Consider the following 16992-nt stretch of genomic DNA (forward strand, 5'->3'; position numbering starts at 1 on the left):
AAAAGAAATAAAATTAGAAAAAAAAACAGAAAGAAAAAAACACTTGCCTGCAGCAGGTAGGACAAAAAAACACTGTGGGTTCCTATTGGTTGCTTCTATTTATGGGTGCGGGTTCTGAAAAGTTAACTGTTTGTTTCCACTTGTCCTCTCTTATGGTTGCTGCCGTATGGGACGTAAGGGAAATAAATAGTATCCAGGTCTCACCGACTAGTATAACTAGTGCTGGGTTTACTTGGAAGGGTTGAACTTGATGGACTCTACTATGGTATAAAAATCCCAATTGGGGTACAGTTGTTGAAAATAATAATTACCCTAGAAAAAACAGCTTTGGTATTGCAAATATAGAAACTTGCACAAGATGGCAGTACCTGCCCTATTTATGTTCAGTATAGCACAGCTGTGCCTTGTGTCTAGCGGGGAACCCCCAGTAATGTCAGGCCTTCTACTTGTACTACTTTATATATAATTAGACTAATTATAGAATTTAATGGGGTCTGCATCACCCATAGCATCTGAAATGCTGAACATCCCCCACCAGGAAAGCCCCCCTGTCAGGAACACGCCACTCTCAGATGCACGCGACACCGGGACGGGGAGACAAGGGGTTACACTCAGTCACCTTACACACAGGTTAGACTAACATAAAGCCCCCCCAAACACACCACCGCCCCAAAATAACTATTCACTGCCCCCATCTATCATTAACAGGCAATAGAAACCTAATAGAAACCTAATGTGAATATCTCCCTGCTCCCTACAACAGGTACTATTTCCTGTTCCACAAACTGTATCACACACTCCCTCTTACTGTAAGTAGGGTTAGCTTTCACTAATCCAACCAGCACTCCAGCAGCCAAAGGGTTAAAGCGGACCTGTCACCTTAAGAAATAATTCCAAAATGTTTTCTATTGTGGTTTTCAAGAAAAATAAACTTTACTTACACTATATAAATTATTTAATCTTAGTTTCTTCAGCCTTGGAATTCACAATTGCAGCATGCAGACAGGGGCCATTTGATGGACACTGTTATCAAAGCAGGCATTGCATTCTGCCAATATCTTGTTTCTGTGCCAGTACGGGGGGACCCGAGGCCCATGTCCATGCACTGGTTACAAAATTACATGGTGAGGAGGGAGGGGGAATGTGAAGGGTGCAGCAACATCTAAGAAGTTCTGAATTGAAAATGAAAGTAACTGTCGGCCTAAAGCATAGAGGCGGGGCAGGCAATATATGACAGCTGGGACAGCTGGGATTTTTAAATGCTTTTATAATAGGTATGGATGTGGTAATAAAAAAATGATTTTGGGTTTCTTGTTTAATTTGAAAAGGGCTTTTATTATACAGCTTTTTATGTCTGGGTGACAGGTCCACTTTAAGTTACAGTCAAACCCACTCTCCTGCTGGCAGCCAACTAGTTAATTAGCATTTACACAGACATGAGGTTATAGCATTCTAGGCCCAAGCATTTATACCAGGTACGTGAGCCTTAGAGCAAAAGGACAGAACTTATTACATTTTATAATTAATATTACAAGGGTAAACAGTGCATTTAAAAAGATTTTACAAAAAGAGACATACACACACACAAACAGTAAATAAAATAAAAGGGAATAAAACACAGAGAAACCCTCTGTACATTACCGAGTAAGGAATTTCTTAGTGTCCCCCTTGAGGTAAGAGTTTGAAAGCCTGAGCCCCCCCCCCCCCCAACAGAATTGGGACCCCACAATATGAGCTAATGAGTCCCTGGCTCTGTGCCCTTTTATCCCCTGCTGGGCCCCGCCCTCATTACCATATGCATGAGGGGGGAGTGGCCAGGAACTTGCCCCTTGGGACCCCCCGTAGAGGCTGCAATTCTCAGGCCAGTTGCTGTCACATAATATTGGCACTTGCCGGTACCCAATATTATTATGAAAATACGGGCTTACTTTAACCCATCTGTGGGCGATCAGAATGATACCAAACATGAGGGGTGTCTCCTGTCCCAGCCCCCCAGAAACTATCCCCCCTAACTGGTGGGTATAGGCAGTCCCTGTTTGGTACCATTGGGAAGCATGGGGCCTCCCCATAACCAATATGTGATTTATGAGGATGTGGACCCTAAAGCAGCAGAGATATGGATCCCTTTCTATAATCCATATTTTCTCATAGCTGCACCCCCTGATGTTCTTGGGTCCATAATTGCCTTTCTTTATCAACAGATCAAGGAAACCAATGGCCCAGCTTCCTGCCCCAAATGGCTGGCTCTGAATTGTCTGATAACCCAGATAAGTTTGTCACCTTGCCGCAGTTGCATATTTAATTAAGGGTCTTTTGTGGACACAAAGCCAAATGCTGCCAAGTTTAACTCCGGACATGCCAGGGAAATACTATGCTGATATGACACCCCCTATGGCTCCCTTGTACCTCAGACTGAGCTGCCAGACTAGGGGGAGTGGGTTAGGGGTGTTTGTCCCACAATATGGCTCCCTTGTACCTCAGTCTGAGCTGCCAGACTAGGGGGAGTGGGTTAGGGGTGTTTGTCCCACAATATGGCTCCCTTGTACCTCAGTCTGAGCTGCCAGACTAGGGGGAGTGGATTAGGGATGTTTGTCCCACAATATGGCTCCCTTATACCTCAGACTGAGCTGCCAGACTAGAGGGAGTGGATTAGGGGTGTTTGGGCCACAATATGGCTCCCTTGTACCTCAGACTGAGCTGCCAGACTAGAGGGAGTGGATTAGGGGTGTTTGTCCCACAATATGGCTCCCTTGTACCTCAGACTGAGCTGCCAGACTAGAGGGAGTGGATTAGGGGTGTTTGTCCCACAATATGGCTCCCTTGTACCTCAGACTGAGCTGCCAGACTAGAGGGAGTGGGTTAGGGATGTTTGTCCCACAATATGGCTCCCTTGTACCTCAGACTGAGCTGCCAGACTAGAGGGAGTGGATTAGGGATGTTTGTCCCACAATATGGCTCCCTTGTACCTCAGACTGAGCTGCCAGACTAGAGGGAGTGGATTAGGGGTGTTTGTCCCACAATATGGCTCCCTTGTACCTCAGACTGAGCTGCCAGACTAGAGGGAGTGGATTAGGGATGTTTGTCCCACAATATGGCTCCCTTGTACCTCAGACTGAGCTGCCAGACTAGAGGGAGTGGATTAGGGGTGTTTGTCCCACAATATGGCTCCCTTGTACCTCAGACTGAGCTGCCAGACTAGGGGGAGTGGATTAGGGGTGTTTGTCCCACAATATGGCTCCCTTATACCTCAGACTGAGCTGCCAGACTAGAGGGAGTGGATTAGGGATGTTTGTCCCACAATATGGCTCCCTTGTACCTCAGACTGAGCTGCCAGACTAGAGGGAGTGGATTAGGGGTGTTTGTCCCACAATATGGCTCCCTTGTACCTCAGACTGAGCTGCCAGACTAGAGGGAGTGGGTTAGGGATGTTTGTCCCACAATATGGCTCCCTTGTACCTCAGACTGAGCTGCCAGACTAGAGGGAGTGGATTAGGGGTGTTTGTCCCACAATATGGCTCCCTTATACCTCAGACTGAGCTGTCAGACTAGAGGGAGTGGATTAGGGGCGTTTGTCCCACAATATGGCTCCCTTGTACCTCAGACTGAGCTGCCAGACTAGAGGGAGTGGGTTAGGGGTGTTTGTCCCACAATATGGCTCCCTTATACCTCAGACTGAGCTGCCAAACTAGAGGGAGTGGATTAGGGATGTTTGTCCCACAATATGGCTCCCTTGTACCTCAGACTGAGCTGCCAGACTAGAGGGAGTGGATTAGGGATGTTTGTCCCACAATATGGCTCCCTTGTACCTCAGACTGAGCTGCCAGACTAGAGGGAGTGGGTTAGGAGTGTTTGTCCCACAATATGGCTCCCTTATACCTCAGACTGAGCTGCCAGACTAGAGGGAGTGGATTAGGGGTGTTTGGGCCACAATATGGCTCCCTTGTACCTCAGACTGAGCTGCCAGGCTAGCGCATACCTCCCAACTGGGCCGATTTTCGCCGGACAGTCCCTCTTTTGACAGCTCAACCCGCAGTCCCTGGATTCTTACTGAAAAGTCCCTCATTTCCCTTTGCTCTCCTGCACTGAAGCTAAAAAAGATAAAAATGTAATTAAAAGTAGCTTTTGGAAGAGAGCCCAGAAATCTCAACGAGCGACACCTGCACTTAGATACAGTGTTTCTCACTTTTAATTAAATAAGTGGGCTTTTGGCAGAGAGCCCAGAAAGGTAAAAAAGGCCCCCCTGCACTGAGATACAATTGTAACTAATGAGCTAAACAGGTCTCTTAGGGGAACTGAGACTCACAGCTTAAAGGACAGTTTCACATTTTTCAGCAAAACTGTAATATAACACATAAAACAGGACCCCAAAACCCCCAGAAATGTGTTCCAGCTTTAAATAACCTGCCAAATTTAGTCAAATGGGAGTGGTATTTAGGGGGTGTTGTTGCAAAAATGGGTGTGGTCAAAAAAATTAGCTGTGCTGAGTGCAGCATTTATTTTGCTCCCTTTTTCAGGTTTAAAAATGTTGGGGGGTATGGGCTAGCAGGATGGGTGATATATTTATTTTTTGATTTAGCACTACAAATGTATGCAGTGCATTACAATGTAAAAACACAAACAGGGGTACAGTTATAAATGAAACAATGACAATTAATACTTAAGTGCAAGGAGTTCTAGCACACAGTTGGGATGAGACTTCAACCCCAAGGAGCTTACAATCGACTAGGAAGAGGCAACACACAAACAAAATAGGAATTGGAACAAGTGCATAGGAGATGATTGTGACTGGAAAAGTGCTTCCTTTAGAAAGTGATTATTAGGAGTTTTGAGAATAGTGTTAGTGGGGACAAACACCCCTAATCCACTCCCTCTAGTCTGGCAGCTCAGTCTGAGGTACAAGGGAGCCATATTGTGGGACAAACACCCCTAATCCACTCCCTCTAGTCTGGCAGCTCAGTCTGAGGTACAAGGGAGCCATATTGTGGGACAAACACCCCTAATCCACTCCCTCTAGTCTGGCAGCTCAGTCTGAGGTACAAGGGAGTCATATTGTGGGACAAACACCCCTAATCCACTCCCTCTAGTCTGGCAGCTCAGTCTGAGGTACAAGGGAGCCATATTGTGGGACAAACACCCCTAATCCACTCCCTCTAGTTTGGCAGCTCAGTCTGAGGTATAAGGGAGCCATATTGTGGGACAAACACCCCTAACCCACTCCCTCTAGTCTGGCAGCTCAGTCTGAGGTACAAGGGAGCCATATTGTGGGACAAACACCCCTAATCCACTCCCTCTAGTCTGACAGCTCAGTCTGAGGTATAAGGGAGCCATATTGTGGGACAAACACCCCTAATCCACTCCCTCTAGTCTGGCAGCTCAGTCTGAGGTACAAGGGAGCCATATTGTGGGACAAACATCCCTAACCCACTCCCTCTAGTCTGGCAGCTCAGTCTGAGGTACAAGGGAGCCATATTGTGGGACAAACACCCCTAATCCACTCCCTCTAGTCTGGCAGCTCAGTCTGAGGTACAAGGGAGCCATATTGTGGGACAAACATCCCTAATCCACTCCCTCTAGTCTGGCAGCTCAGTCTGAGGTATAAGGGAGCCATATTGTGGGACAAACACCCCTAATCCACTCCCCCTAGTCTGGCAGCTCAGTCTGAGGTACAAGGGAGCCATATTGTGGGACAAACACCCCTAATCCACTCCCTCTAGTCTGGCAGCTCAGTCTGAGGTACAAGGAAGCCATATTGTGGGACAAACATCCCTAACCCACTCCCTCTAGTCTGGCAGCTCAGTCTGAGGTACAAGGGAGCCATATTGTGGGACAAACATCCCTAATCCACTCCCTCTAGTCTGGCAGCTCAGTCTGAGGTACAAGGGAGCCATATTGTGGGACAAACATCCCTAATCCACTCCCTCTAGTCTGGCAGCTCAGTCTGAGGTACAAGGGAGCCATATTGTGGGACAAACATCCCTAATCCACTCCCTCTAGTCTGGCAGCTCAGTCTGAGGTACAAGGGAGCCATATTGTGGGACAAACACCCCTAATCCACTCCCTCTAGTCTGGCAGCTCAGTCTGAGGTACAAGGGAGCCATATTGTGGGACAAACACCCCTAATCCACTCCCTCTAGTCTGGCAGCTCAGTATGAGGTACAAGGGAGCCATATTGTGGGACAAACACCCCTAACCCACTCCCTCTAGTCTGGCAGCTCAGTCTGAGGTACAAGGGAGCCATATTGTGGGACAAACACCCCTAACCCACTCCCTCTAGTCTGGCAGCTCAGTATGAGGTACAAGGGAGCCATATTGTGGGACAAACACCCCTAATCCACTCCCTCTAGTCTGGCAGCTCAGTCTGAGGTACAAGGGAGCCATATTGTGGGACAAACATCCCTAATCCACTCCCTCTAGTCTGGCAGCTCAGTCTGAGGTACAAGGGAGCCATATTGTGGGACAAACACCCCTAATCCACTCCCCCTAGTCTGGCAGCTCAGTCTGAGGTACAAGGGAGCCATATTGTGGGACAAACACCCCTAATCCACTCCCTCTAGTCTGGCAGCTCAGTCTGAGGTACAAGGGAGCCATATTGTGGGACAAACATCCCTAACCCACTCCCTCTAGTCTGGCAGCTCAGTCTGAGGTACAAGGGAGCCATATTGTGGGACAAACATCCCTAATCCACTCCCTCTAGTCTGGCAGCTCAGTCTGAGGTACAAGGGAGCCATATTGTGGGACAAACATCCCTAATCCACTCCCTCTAGTCTGGCAGCTCAGTCTGAGGTACAAGGGAGCCATATTGTGGGACAAACATCCCTAATCCACTCCCTCTAGTCTGGCAGCTCAGTCTGAGGTACAAGGGAGCCATATTGTGGGACAAACACCCCTAATCCACTCCCTCTAGTCTGGCAGCTCAGTCTGAGGTACAAGGGAGCCATATTGTGGGACAAACACCCCTAATCCACTCCCTCTAGTCTGGCAGCTCAGTCTGAGGTATAAGGGAGCCATATTGTGGGACAAACACCCCTAACCCACTCCCTCTAGTCTGGCAGCTCAGTCTGAGGTACAAGGGAGCCATATTGTGGGACAAACACCCCTAACCCACTCCCTCTAGTCTGGCAGCTCAGTATGAGGTACAAGGGAGCCATATTGTGGGACAAACACCCCTAATCCACTCCCTCTAGTCTGGCAGCTCAGTCTGAGGTACAAGGGAGCCATATTGTGGGACAAACATCCCTAATCCACTCCCCCTAGTCTGGCAGCTCAGTCTGAGGTACAAGGGAGCCATATTGTGGGACAAACACCCCTAATCCACTCCCTCTAGTCTGGCAGCTCAGTCTGAGGTACAAGGGAGCCATATTGTGGGACAAACATCCCTAACCCACTCCCTCTAGTCTGGCAGCTCAGTCTGAGGTACAAGGGAGCCATATTGTGGGACAAACATCCCTAATCCACTCCCTCTAGTCTGGCAGCTCAGTCTGAGGTACAAGGGAGCCATATTGTGGGACAAACATCCCTAATCCACTCCCTCTAGTCTGGCAGCTCAGTCTGAGGTACAAGGGAGCCATATTGTGGGACAAACATCCCTAATCCACTCCCTCTAGTCTGGCAGCTCAGTCTGAGGTACAAGGGAGCCATATTGTGGGACAAACACCCCTAATCCACTCCCTCTAGTCTGGCAGCTCAGTCTGAGGTACAAGGGAGCCATATTGTGGGACAAACACCCCTAATCCACTCCCTCTAGTCTGGCAGCTCAGTCTGAGGTATAAGGGAGCCATATTGTGGGACAAACACCCCTAACCCACTCCCTCTAGTCTGGCAGCTCAGTCTGAGGTACAAGGGAGCCATATTGTGGGACAAACACCCCTAACCCACTCCCTCTAGTCTGGCAGCTCAGTATGAGGTACAAGGGAGCCATATTGTGGGACAAACACCCCTAATCCACTCCCTCTAGTCTGGCAGCTCAGTCTGAGGTACAAGGGAGCCATATTGTGGGACAAACATCCCTAATCCACTCCCTCTAGTCTGGCAGCTCAGTCTGAGGTACAAGGGAGCCATATTGTGGGACAAACACCCCTAACCCACTCCCTCTAGTCTGGCAGCTCAGTCTGAGGTACAAGGGAGCCATATTGTGGGACAAACACCCCTAACCCACTCCCTCTAGTCTGGCAGCTCAGTCTGAGGTACAAGGGAGCCATATTGTGGGACAAACACCCCTAATCCACTCCCTCTAGTCTGGCAGCTCAGTCTGAGGTACAAGGGAGCCATATTGTGGGACAAACACCCCTAATCCACTCCCTCTAGTCTGGCAGCTCAGTCTGAGGTACAAGGGAGCCATATTGTGGGACAAACACCCCTAACCCACTCCCTCTAGTCTGGCAGCTCAGTATGAGGTACAAGGGAGCCATATTGTGGGACAAACACCCCTAACCCACTCCCCCTAGTCTGGCAACCTGCCCAATTATATCCGCAGTACATGCATAATGGTCAGGATAGTTGTGCCCACATACTAAAAATCATATGATTTGAAAATTTTGCCTAAACCTTGACCTATTTATCATATTTTTTGTGGCAGTTGAGGATTGCTAGAGTGCCCAATGCCTATATATTGCTGTATAATGGATTTCCACTCCTTGAGCTGAGAGTCTGGCGCACCTGGACCACTCTCCTAACCTGTACGTTTTCTACATTTGTATCCTGATGCTCTGTTTTTTTTTGGTTGAAATATGGAATTTTTTTTTGCTCATATTTGCTTTCCTGGCAGGCAGTGGACTAATAACTAGGAGAGAGGCAGCCATGATCTTTGACTGCAGCCACTGTTCCCTCTAAACAAATTTGGAGGACAGGGCACAAAACTAATTGTGGTGCGCACAAAGAATATTGTGTGAAAACACCAAGTTTTGAACCCATTCTGACCTAAGCCTTTAAAAATGTTCACGCAAGTTTAAAATGCTGTCAACCAACCCCGTCATAAAGGATATAATGATCCAGTCTTTTTTTTAGGCCTGAATTCCTCTTCACACTAAATGATGAGATGAAATAGGGTCTCAGAAAGGCCTGGAGTGGATCATTATCCCTCCCATGACATGGGGTGGGTTGACGGCTCTGAAAATGTGAGAATACAAATTATTTTTTTGCACAAGTAGTGGAGAAGGAAATAGAGGGAACAGTGACTGCAGCCCAGTAGGCCATAGTTAGGAGACAAGCAAGTTCAATGTCTGGCAAATATGAAATTGCAGGAAATAAAAGCCAGACAAAAGACAGTGTGATCAGAGCTGGAGATTTGTGGCACAGGCAGCTTCCATGTGACAGGGCTTATATGTATCACTGTGCCAAACGGGAGTTTCTAATCAAACCCTGGAATCTGTATGGAGGCAATCATGTGACCCAGTGCCCAATGGCATGCCATGCATCAGAAGAGTGGCTGGCATCAGGCAGACAATGGGAAGACAATGCCTTGTTGTATGTTGAATCTTACGGTTTAGCTGGCTCTTCTTTTGATTTGCTGTGAATGGGAGCACTGATAAACACTTGAGTGAGCTGCTTTGCACATTATTTGATTTATTGCTCACCTTTCCACACAATAATGATCATATTGTATAAACAATGTATTGTGTATGTATATTCAGGGGCAGATCCCACCTTTGCTCTAGGGCCAGCTCTTACTGGGGCATGACGGATCAACAGGCAGCTCTGGTTCTACTTCTTTACACTTAATCCCCTGTGTCCAATCAGTAGCTAGACTCCTGCTCTAAAGCGAGGCTTGGTACGCGGCCACCGAATGACTTACGCTCTGGTTCCGCCTTCTCTTTGGGCAGGCCTGATAAATAGATTGCAGAGCTAGCTGATCCAGCAGACTGGCAGTGATTGTCGCTGTCTCACTGCTTCGTTTCTGTCACACGGCCCTGGGAAGAGACGGGCGGCGGTGCCGGGAGCGGCTGGGAAATGAACCTCGGAGACGGTAAGGGCAAGGCGCTCTGTCCTGGGCTGGGTGACATTTCTCTGTGTAATGTGCAGGCTAACAAAATGCCTCTAGTGCCCCCCAGCAGCTTCCTGTACCCTGAGGGTTATGGGGGTGCCCAGCAGCTTCCTGTACCCTGAGGGTTATGGGGGTGCCCCCCAGCAGCTTCCTGTACCCTGAGGGTTATGGGGGTGCCCCCCAGCAGCTTCCTGTACCCTGAGGGTTATGGGGGTGCCCCCCAGCAGCTTCCTGTACCCTGAGGGTTATGGGGGTGCCCCCCAGCAGCTTCCTGTACCCTGAGGGTTATGGGGGTGTTTAGCAGCTTCCTGTACCCTGAGGATTATGGGGGTGCCCCCCAGCAGCTTCCTGTACCCTGAGGGTTATGGGGGTGTTTAGCAGCTTCCTGTACCCTGAGGATTATGGGGGTGCCCCCCAGCAGCTTCCTGTACCCTGAGGGTTATGGGGGTGCCCCCCAGCAGCTTCCTGTACCCTGAGGGTTATGGGGGTGCCCCCCAGCAGCTTCCTGTACCCTGAGGGTTATGGGGGTGTTTAGCAGCTTCCTGTACCCTGAGGGTTATGGGGGGTGTTTAGCAGCTTCCTGTACCCTGAGGGTTATGGGGGTGTTTAGCAGCTTCCTGTACCCTGAGGGTTATGGGGGTGTTTAGCAGCTTCCTGTACCCTGAGGATTATGGGGGTGTTTAGCAGCTTCCTGTACCCTGAGGGTTATGGGGGTGTTTAGCAGCTTCCTGTACCCTGAGGGTTATGGGGGGTGTTTAGCAGCTTCCTGTACCCTGAGGATTATGGGGGTGTTTAGCAGCTTCCTGTACCCTGAGGGTTATGGGGGTGCCCAGCAGCTTCCTGTACCCTGAGGGTTATGGGGGTGCCCCCCAGCAGCTTCCTGTACCCTGAGGGTTATAGGGGTGTTTAGCAGCTTCCTGTACCCTGAGGATTATGGGGGTGCCCAGCAGCTTCCTGTACCCTGAGGGTTATGGGGGTGCCCAGCAGCTTCCTGTACCCTGAGGATTATGGGGGTATTTAGCAGCTTCCTGTACCCTGAGGATTATGGGGGTGTTTAGCAGCTTCCTGTACCCTGAGGATTATGGGGGTGCCCAGCAGCTTCCTGTACCCTGAGGGTTATGGGGGTGTTTAGCAGCTTCCTGTACCCTGAGGGTTATGGGGGTGCCCCCCAGCAGCTTCCTGTACCCTGAGGATTATGGGGGTGCCCAGCATCTTCCTGTACCCTGAGGATTATGGGGGTATTTAGCAGCTTCCTGTACCCTGAGGATTATGGGGGTGTTTAGCAGCTTCCTGTACCCTGAGGGTTATGGGGGGTGTTTAGCAGCTTCCTGTACCCTGAGGGTTATGGGGGTGTTTAGCAGCTTCCTGTACCCTGAGGGTTATGGGGGTGTTTAGCAGCTTCCTGTACCCTGAGGATTATGGGGGTGTTTAGCAGCTTCCTGTACCCTGAGGGTTATGGGGGTGTTTAGCAGCTTCCTGTACCCTGAGGGTTATGGGGGGTGTTTAGCAGCTTCCTGTACCCTGAGGGTTATGGGGGTGCCCAGCAGCTTCCTGTACCCTGAGGATTATGGGGGTGCCCCCCAGCAGCTTCCTGTACCCTGAGGATTATGGGGGTGCCCAGCATCTTCCTGTACCCCGAGGATTATGGGGGTATTTAGCAGCTTCCTGTACCCTGAGGGTTATGGGGGTGTTTAGCAGCTTCCTGTACCCTGAGGGTTATGGGGGGTGTTTAGCAGCTTCCTGTACCCTGAGGGTTATGGGGGTGTTTAGCAGCTTCCTGTACCCTGAGGGTTATGGGGGTGTTTAGCAGCTTCCTGTACCCTGAGGATTATGGGGGTGTTTAGCAGCTTCCTGTACCCTGAGGGTTATGGGGGTGTTTAGCAGCTTCCTGTACCCTGAGGGTTATGGGGGGTGTTTAGCAGCTTCCTGTACCCTGAGGGTTATGGGGGTGCCCAGCAGCTTCCTGTACCCTGAGGATTATGGGGGTGCCCAGCAGCTTCCTGTACCCTGAGGGTTATGGGGGTGCCCAGCAGCTTCCTGTACCCTGAGGATTATGGGGGTGCCCAGCAGCTTCCTGTACCCTGAGGATTATGGGGGTGCCCAGCAGCTTCCTGTACCCTGAGGGTTATGGGGGTGCCCAGCAGCTTCCTGTACCCTGAGGATTATGGGGGTATTTAGCAGCTTCCTGTACCCTGAGGATTATGGGGGTGTTTAGCAGCTTCCTGTACCCTGAGGATTATGGGGGTGCCCAGCAGCTTCCTGTACCCTGAGGGTTATGGGGGTGTTTAGCAGCTTCCTGTACCCTGAGGGTTATGGGGGTGCCCCCCAGCAGCTTCCTGTACCCTGAGGATTATGGGGGTGCCCAGCATCTTCCTGTACCCTGAGGATTATGGGGGTATTTAGCAGCTTCCTGTACCCTGAGGATTATGGGGGTGTTTAGCAGCTTCCTGTACCCTGAGGATTATGGGGGTGCCCAGCAGCTTCCTGTACCCTGAGGGTTATGGGGGTGTTTAGCAGCTTCCTGTACCCTGAGGATTATGGGGGTGCCCAGCATCTTCCTGTACCCTGAGGATTATGGGGGTATTTAGCAGCTTCCTGTACCCTGAGGATTATGGGGGTGTTTAGCAGCTTCCTGTACCCTGAGGATTATGGGGGTGCCCAGCAGCTTCCTGTACCCTGAGGGTTATGGGGGTGTTTAGCAGCTTCCTGTACCCTGAGGGTTATGGGGGTGCCCCCCAGCAGCTTCCTGTACCCTGAGGATTATGGGGGTGCCCAGCATCTTCCTGTACCCTGAGGATTATGGGGGTATTTAGCAGCTTCCTGTACCCTGAGGATTATGGGGGTGTTTAGCAGCTTCCTGTACCCTGAGGATTATGGGGGTGCCCAGCAGCTTCCTGTACCCTGAGGGTTATGGGGGTGTTTAGCAGCTTCCTGTACCCTGAGGGTTATGGGGGTGCCCAGCAGCTTCCTCTACCCTGAGGGTTATGGGGGTGCCCAGCAGCTTCCTGTACTCTGAGGATTATGGGGGTGCCCAGCAGCTTCCTGTACCCTGAGGATTATGGGGGTGCCCAGCAGCTTCCTGTACCCTGAGGGTTATGGGGGTGCCCCCCAGCAGCTTCCTGTACCCTGAGGGTTATGGGGGTGTTTAGCAGCTTCCTGTACCCTGAGGGTTATGGGGGTGTCCAGCATCTTCCTGTACCCTGAGGATTATGGGGGTATTTAGCAGCTTCCTGTACCCTGAGGATTATGGGGGTGTTTAGCAGCTTCCTGTACCCTGAGGATTATGGGGGTGCCCAGCAGCTTCCTGTACCCTGAGGGTTATGGGGGTGTTTAGCAGCTTCCTGTACCCTGAGGGTTATGGGGGTGCCCCCCAGCAGCTTCCTGTACCCTGAGGATTATGGGGGTGCCCAGCATCTTCCTGTACCCTGAGGATTATGGGGGTATTTAGCAGCTTCCTGTACCCTGAGGATTATGGGGGTGTTTAGCAGCTTCCTGTACCCTGAGGATTATGGGGGTGCCCAGCAGCTTCCTGTACCCTGAGGGTTATGGGGGTGTTTAGCAGCTTCCTGTACCCTGAGGGTTATGGGGGTGCCCAGCAGCTTCCTCTACCCTGAGGGTTATGGGGGTGCCCAGCAGCTTCCTCTACCCTGAGGATTATGGGGGTGCCCAGCAGCTTCCTCTACCCTGAGGGTTATGGGGGTGCCCAGCAGCTTCCTGTACCCTGAGGGTTATGGGGGTGCCCAGCAGCTTCCTGTACCCTGAGGGTTATGGGGGTGCCCAGCAGCTTCCTGTACCCTGAGGGTTATGGGGGTGCCCAGCAGCTTCCTGTACCCTGAGGGTTATGGGGGTGCCCAGCAGCTTCCTGTACCCTGAGGGTTATGGGGGTGCCCAGCAGCTTCCTGTACCCTGAGGGTTATGGGGGTGCCCAGCAGCTTCCTCTACCCTGAGGATTATGGGGGTGCCCAGCAGCTTCCTCTACCCTGAGGGTTATGGGGGTGCCCAGCAGCTTCCTGTACCCTGAGGGTTATGGGGGTGCCCAGCAGCTTCCTGTACCCTGAGGGTTATGGGGGTGCCCAGCAGCTTCCTGTACCCTGAGGGTTATGGGGGTGCCCAGCAGCTTCCTGTACCCTGAGGGTTATGGGGGTGCCCAGCAGCTTCCTGTACCCTGAGGGTTATGGGGGTGCCCAGCAGCTTCCTGTACCCTGAGGGTTATGGGGGTGTTTAGCAGCTTCCTGTACCCTGAGGGTTATGGGGGTGCCCAGCAGCTTCCTGTACCCTGAGGGTTATGGGGGTGTTTAGCAGCTTCCTGTACCCTGAGGGTTATGGGGGTGTTTAGCAGCTTCCTGTACCCTGAGGATTATGGGGGTGTTTAGCAGCTTCCTGTACCCTGAGGGTTATGGGGGTGTTTAGCAGCTTCCTGTACCCTGAGGGTTATGGGGGTGCCCAGCAGCTTCCTGTACCCTGAGGGTTATGGGGGTGCCCAGCAGCTTCCTGTACCCTGAGGGTTATGGGGGTGCCCAGCAGCTTCCTGTACCCTGAGGGTTATGGGGGTGTTTAGCAGCTTCCTGTACCCTGAGGGTTATGGGGGTGCCCAGCAGCTTCCTCTACCCTGAGGGTTATGGGGGTGCCCAGCAGCTTCCTGTACTCTGAGGATTATGGGGGTGCCCAGCAGCTTCCTGTACCCTGAGGATTATGGGGGTGCCCAGCAGCTTCCTGTACCCTGAGGGTTATGGGGGTGCCCCCCAGCAGCTTCCTGTACCCTGAGGGTTATGGGGGTGTTTAGCAGCTTCCTGTACCCTGAGGGTTATGGGGGTGTCCAGCATCTTCCTGTACCCTGAGGATTATGGGGGTATTTAGCAGCTTCCTGTACCCTGAGGATTATGGGGGTGTTTAGCAGCTTCCTGTACCCTGAGGATTATGGGGGTGCCCAGCAGCTTCCTGTACCCTGAGGGTTATGGGGGTGTTTAGCAGCTTCCTGTACCCTGAGGGTTATGGGGGTGCCCCCCAGCAGCTTCCTGTACCCTGAGGATTATGGGGGTGCCCAGCATCTTCCTGTACCCTGAGGATTATGGGGGTATTTAGCAGCTTCCTGTACCCTGAGGATTATGGGGGTGTTTAGCAGCTTCCTGTACCCTGAGGATTATGGGGGTGCCCAGCAGCTTCCTGTACCCTGAGGGTTATGGGGGTGTTTAGCAGCTTCCTGTACCCTGAGGGTTATGGGGGTGCCCAGCAGCTTCCTCTACCCTGAGGGTTATGGGGGTGCCCAGCAGCTTCCTCTACCCTGAGGATTATGGGGGTGCCCAGCAGCTTCCTCTACCCTGAGGGTTATGGGGGTGCCCAGCAGCTTCCTGTACCCTGAGGGTTATGGGGGTGCCCAGCAGCTTCCTGTACCCTGAGGGTTATGGGGGTGCCCAGCAGCTTCCTGTACCCTGAGGGTTATGGGGGTGCCCAGCAGCTTCCTGTACCCTGAGGGTTATGGGGGTGCCCAGCAGCTTCCTGTACCCTGAGGGTTATGGGGGTGCCCAGCAGCTTCCTGTACCCTGAGGGTTATGGGGGTGCCCAGCAGCTTCCTCTACCCTGAGGATTATGGGGGTGCCCAGCAGCTTCCTCTACCCTGAGGGTTATGGGGGTGCCCAGCAGCTTCCTGTACCCTGAGGGTTATGGGGGTGCCCAGCAGCTTCCTGTACCCTGAGGGTTATGGGGGTGCCCAGCAGCTTCCTGTACCCTGAGGGTTATGGGGTGCCCAGCAGCTTCCTGTACCCTGAGGGTTATGGGGGTGCCCAGCAGCTTCCTGTACCCTGAGGGTTATGGGGGTGCCCAGCAGCTTCCTGTACCCTGAGGGTTATGGGGGTGTTTAGCAGCTTCCTGTACCCTGAGGGTTATGGGGGTGCCCAGCAGCTTCCTGTACCCTGAGGGTTATGGGGGTGTTTAGCAGCTTCCTGTACCCTGAGGGTTATGGGGGTGTTTAGCAGCTTCCTGTACCCTGAGGATTATGGGGGTGTTTAGCAGCTTCCTGTACCCTGAGGGTTATGGGGGTGTTTAGCAGCTTCCTGTACCCTGAGGGTTATGGGGGTGCCCAGCAGCTTCCTGTACCCTGAGGGTTATGGGGGTGCCCAGCAGCTTCCTGTACCCTGAGGGTTATGGGGGTGCCCAGCAGCTTCCTGTACCCTGAGGGTTATGGGGGTGCCCAGCAGCTTCCTGTACCCTGAGGATTATGGGGGTGTTTAGCAGCTTCCTCTACCCTGAGGATTATGGGGGTGCCCAGCAGCTTCCTCTACCCTGAGGATTATGGGGGTGCCCAGCAGCTTCCTCTACCCTGAGGATTATGGGGGTGCCCAGCAGCTTCCTGTACCCTGAGGGTTATGGGGGTGCCCAGCAGCTTCCTGTACCCTGAAGGTTATGGGGGTGCCCAGCAGCTTCCTTTACCCTGAGGGTTATGGGGGTGTTTAGCAGCTTCCTGTACGCTGAGGATTATGGGGGTGCCCAGCATCTTCCTGTACCCTGAGGATTATGGGGGTGTTTAGCAGCTTCCTGTACCCTGAGGATTATGGGGGTGTTTAGCAGCTTCCTGTACCCTGAGGGTTATGGGGGTGCCCAGCAGCTTCCTGTACCCTGAGGATTATGGGGGTGCCCAGCAGCTTCCTGTACCCTGAGGGTTATGGGGGTGCCCAGCAGCTTCCTGTACCCTGAGGATTATGGGGGTGTTAAGCAGCTTCCTGTACCCTGAGGATTATGGGGGTACCCAGCAGCTTCCTGTACCCTGAGGGTTATGGGGGTGCCCAGCATCTTCCTGTACCCTGAGGGTTATGGGGGTGCCCAGCAGCTTCCTGTACCCTGAGGGTTATGGGGGTGCCCAGCATCTTCCTGTACCCTGAGGGTTATGGGGGTGCCCAGCAGCATCCTGTACCCTGAGGGTTATGGGGGTGCCCAGCAGCATCCTGTACCCTGAGGGTTATATGGGGGTGCCCAGCAGCTTCCTGTACCCTGAGGGTTATATGGGGGTGCCCAGCAGC

The 16992-nt window shown here is 52.1% G+C and overlaps 1 protein-coding gene across 2 annotated transcripts in view; it reads left to right on the plus strand.

Annotated features, from left to right (window-relative positions):
- Positions 1 to 9817: 9817 nt before the first annotated feature.
- The window catches only part of tex2.2 (testis expressed 2, gene 2), a 37126-nt gene continuing 29951 nt past the window's right edge, over positions 9818 to 16992 (plus strand). Inside the window, exon 1 of one of the 2 annotated variants that reach the window (XM_012954690.3) lies at positions 9818 to 9961. The gene's annotated coding sequence lies outside the window, so the exon portion shown is untranslated. The remainder of the gene's footprint in view (positions 9962 to 16992) is intronic. The other variant, XM_012954689.3, reaches the window with a different exon arrangement.

Source organism: Xenopus tropicalis, chromosome 10 (assembly GCF_000004195.4).
Source record: "Xenopus tropicalis strain Nigerian chromosome 10, UCB_Xtro_10.0, whole genome shotgun sequence".
Classification (NCBI taxonomy): Eukaryota; Metazoa; Chordata; class Amphibia; order Anura; family Pipidae; genus Xenopus; species Xenopus tropicalis.